Here is a 4,687-nt window from a genome sequence, read left to right as displayed (position 1 = left end):
AAGAAACTTTTTCCAGTCTTCTGTTTTTTGGTGAGCCTGTGAGAATTGTAGTCTCAGTTTCCTGTTCTTATGTGACAGGAGGGGCACCGGTGTGTGTTCTGCTGCTTTAGCCTGACTGCTTCAAAATCCGACTTGTTGTGCATTCAGAGATGCTCTTCTGCATACCTCGGTTGTAACAAGTGGTATCTATCAAAAGTGGTCCAAGGAAGGAACAGTGGTGAACCGGCGACAGGGTCATGGGCGGCCAAGGCTCAATGATGCACGTGGGGAGTGAAGGCTGGCCCGTGTGGTCCGATCCAACAGACGAGCTCCTGTAGCTCAAATCGCTCAAGAAGTTAATGCTGGTTCTGACAGAAAGGTGTCAGAAGACACAGTGCATCACAGTTTGTTGCGTATGGGGCTGCATAGCCGCAGACCAGTCAGGATGCCCATGCTGACCCCTGTCCACCGCCGAAAGTGCCAACAGTGGGCACGTGAGCATCGGAGCTGGACCACGGAGCAATGGAAGAAGGTGGCCTGGTCTAATGAATCACATTTTCTTTTACATCACGCGGATGGCCGGGTGTGTGTGCGTCACACTTACCTGGGGAACACATGGCACCAGGATGCATTATGGGAAGAAGGCAAGCCGGCAGAGGCAGTGTGATGCTTTGGGCAATGTTCTGCTGGGAAACCTTGGGTCCTGCCATCCATGTGGATGTTACTTTGACATGCACCACTTACCTAAGCATTGTTGCAGATCATGTACATCCTTTCATGGAAATGGTATTCCCTGGTGGCTGTGGCCTCTTCCGGCAGGATAATGCGCCCTGCCACAAAGCAAAAATGGTTCAGGAATGGTTTGAGGAGCACAACAACGAGTTTGAGGTGTTGACTTGGCCTCCAAATTCCCCAGATCTTAATCCAATCGAGCATCTGTGGGATGTGCTGAACAAACGAGTCCGATCATGGAGGCTCCACCTCACAACTTACAGGACTTAAAGGATCTGCTGCTTACATCTTGGTGCAGATACCACAGCACACCTTCAGGGGTCTAGTGGAGTCCATGCCTCGATGGGACAGGGCTGTTTTGGCAGCAAAAGAGGGACCAACACAATATTAAGAAGGTGGTCATAATGTTATGCCTGATCGGTATAGATAGATAAAATTTTTGCCCCCATATTTTGAATTTAAAGGCAGTTTTCCCTCTTCTAGCCCTGCTTCACAAGCACAAAAGCAACATCCAGGCCTGATGGAAAAACTCAGCTGCCCAATAAATAATGCCAGCGTATTTACAACAGCTGTAAAAGGCTGACGACGGGATACTTTTGAAGCCTTAGTGCATAATAAAACGGACGAGAGATGCATGAAATCATGACTGGCAGTAATTGCCGCCTTTGTTTGAGAAGGCGTCTTTTTTCTGAGAGGTGTTGTAAAGAGGTTATCAGTGATATTAGAATATTTTAAAGGGTGACAGAGTAGAAAATTGTGCAGTGAAAATGTTAATCCAGAACGCTGGTATCTTTGACCTTCCATCATCCCTAAAGCTTCCGAAGTTCTCATTCAATCCCGGCTCATCTTAAAATTGTCCTCTGCTCTTTAAACGTCTCTGGGTTTATACCTCTGCAAAACACTGTGTGCATTTTAATGTGGCTTCTGTCTAGTCACCGAGACGAAGAGCCGTCTCCAAACGATGCCACTTTGGTCTTGACGATCTCTTTGAAAATGAAAGAGAACCTTCAAAGCAATCAATTAACGTGAACTGCGGAATTGATTTTTATGGATTTTTGTAAGAGTTGTTGACTAAGATGTGCACTCGGGTCAGGCTGCTTGCTGAGTTAATGTGACCAGTTTGGAATTCTCAGTCATTTGAGGGAACCAATCAGCTCGCGTTCTCCTTCAGAGCCCTGGCAACAACCCCCAGAGCACGGACAAGTGTGCTTTAATCATCCTACTGAGCAGCCAATAGTGGGCACACACATCCATAACACACACACACACACACACACACAGAGGATCACAGGCAGAGTCATGCACTGATTCATATAAACAAACACACACATGAGGAGAGAGAGCGATCTCTCAAAAGCCAGCTGGGCGCCTGTGCTGAAGTTCCTGTCCTCTCGCCTTTCTCCCATAATTCCCGGTGCTATTTACTCATGATTGCTCTTTTTAACTGACCACGGATGAACTTAAATCTGCTCCCACAGCCCCATAACCTACATTTCATTCTGCTAAACATGGCTTTATCTGTTGTAATAAGAATTATTTTCAATCCTCGACATATTGTCGCTTGTCTTCCCACATAGATTTTTACAGTTATTAAAAATAAAGGTTCTTCATTGGCAGTGATGGTTCCATGAAGAACATTTAACATCCATAAAACCTTTCCATTGCACAAAAGGTTCTTTGTGGTGGAAAAAGGTTCTTAAGGACATTAAAATATTCTTCACACTATAAGACAGTTCACTGAAAGGCTCTTTAGGGAACCCAAAATGGTTCTTCTTTATGGCATCGCTGCAAAAATTCTTCTTTTTCATTTTGAACTGATGTATAAATCCGCTGACATAAAAGATGTATTAAAATGGAAAAAGATTCTTATATATTCTACCTGAAATGTCTAAGAAAGGTATGTGGGACACATTTCAGACGAGTACCATAGTAATACTATGGGTCTTCAGTGACACAAGATCCTTCAGAAATCATTCTAATAATCTGATTTGCTGCTCAAGAAACATTTCTTATTATTATCAATGTTAAAAACAGTATACTAACTGCTTTTTTTTTTTGATAAATATATATATATATATATATATATATATATATATATATAATATATATATATATATATATATATATATAAAACAGTTCAATTTATAGACCACAACATTTATAGTAGACTATTTTATGTTTCCTTTGCATTAGACACTCTTGTCTAATAATAATTATGATTCATAAACTCCTGTATTATGATTGTATTATGATTCATAAACTCCATATGGTATCATATGATATGGTAGTATGGTATTTTGAAAGGCTAGTAAATTACAATAAAAAAATGTATAGCTAACAGGGAATGATCTCATAACTTTGTCTTTGGCTAACATTCTGGCAAAGTTGAACAAACATTCTTCCAGTAACATTAATAGAACGTTAGCTGCTATTTTCAGAATGTTCACAGAAGATTCTGACTTATTTCATATAGTATGATAATGAGACCTACAGTAGAGATCTAGTACAACACACTCAAATGATCTATTATTGGCAAATAAGGCAGATCTATAATATCTTGTAATATCCATTATAATAGCCTGTAATAGGCCTACTACTAATATCCATCTTTCATGTTATCAGCGTTCTTGTATAACCTCATTTGGGCAGGTCTGTGTCAGTGGAGCTCTAGAGCAGCGATCTACAATAAAGTGATCTACGCTTGAATAGATAGAGGAGCTAAAGTGATACACCCGCTGCTCCCGTCGTTATTGTGCCAAGGTGCTGGCTCGTGCTGCTCGTGAACAGGTGTCTTTCCATGAACCCCAGCATTACCCTGCTTGGCACGGCCCGGTAAACAGTTGTTCGACCCTGTGGGCGTCCGAATATGTCACCGGCCTCCATCACGAGATCGTGTGGCACCGGCTTCCACCGCGACAGTAGGTTTTTGGCCACAATGAGCATTGCGCGTATGTGTTTTTGTTGGAGGCTGGCCGCTGACCATAGGAGTGTTTAAATAGGACTGTTCTGTGTTTGTGACTCACATGTTGGAGGAGTCACCTAACATCTGTGCCTGACTGAAAAAACAACAACAACGACAAAAAAACACAGCGCATGCTGGCATAACCGCTTTACAGTTACAAAAATAAATTTAATACACAATTTATCATGGTCGTGATAAGCAGGCAGTACATTCGAACCCTCCGCGTGATGCTAATGAAGTGTATTTTCTTGTTAAGTGAGGCGAAATTTAGTGGTTCCTGATTTAAATCTTTTTTTGAAAAGAAAAAAAAAACAAATCTGTGGGCACCCTATCAGTGAGGGTTTTTTTAAGCAGGTTGCAGCTCCACTAAATATTATGTGATGTCACGTATTAATGGAAAAAAAGTTGCTTTGTGAATGTGTTTGTTGATTAATGATGTAACCTCATTAAGATGATGGAATTACATTCCCAACAGTGAACAACTGCCATCTGCTGGAAGACTTCCGCTACTGCAGGTAACTGTTTATTAAAAGAAATAGTGAACTTAGAGCTTTTTTTTTTCATGTTTACACAACACACCACAAACTCTTAATTGGTCTATCTATCTATCTATCTATCTATCTATCTATCTATCTATCTATCTATCTATCTATCTATCTATCTATCTATCTATCTATCTATCTATCGTCTGTCTGTCTGTCTGTCTCTGTTCTATCTATCTATCTATCTATCTATCGTCTGTCTGTCTGTCTGTCTGTCTCTGTTCTATCTATCTATCTATCTATCTATCTATCTATCTATCTATCTATCGTCTGTCTGTCTGTCTGTCTGTCTGTCTGTCTGTCTCTGTTCTATCTATCTATCTATCTATCTATCTATCTATCTATCTATCTATCTATCTATCTATCTATCTATCTATCTATCTATCTATCTATCTCTGTTCTATCTATCTATCTATCTGTCTCTGTTCTATCTATCTATCTATCTGTCTCTGTTCTATCTATCTATCTATCT

At 40.6% G+C, this 4,687-nt stretch overlaps 1 long non-coding RNA gene across 1 annotated transcript in view; it reads left to right on the top strand.

The window, feature by feature from the left end:
• Window positions 1-3,485: 3,485 nt before the first annotated feature.
• Window positions 3,486-4,687, top strand: part of LOC137024104 (uncharacterized) — a 7,415-nt gene continuing 6,213 nt past the window's right edge. Inside the window, exons 1-2 of the long non-coding RNA XR_010895636.1 lie at window positions 3,486-3,629; window positions 4,149-4,188. This is a non-coding gene — a long non-coding RNA (uncharacterized lncRNA). The remainder of the gene's footprint in view (window positions 3,630-4,148; window positions 4,189-4,687) is intronic.

The sequence above is a fragment of the Chanodichthys erythropterus genome, chromosome 8 (assembly GCF_024489055.1).
Source record: "Chanodichthys erythropterus isolate Z2021 chromosome 8, ASM2448905v1, whole genome shotgun sequence".
Lineage (NCBI taxonomy): Eukaryota > Metazoa > Chordata > Actinopteri > Cypriniformes > Xenocyprididae > Chanodichthys > Chanodichthys erythropterus.
Note: the sequence above shows the minus strand (reverse complement) of the source record. Positions and strands in the feature narration are given on the sequence as shown.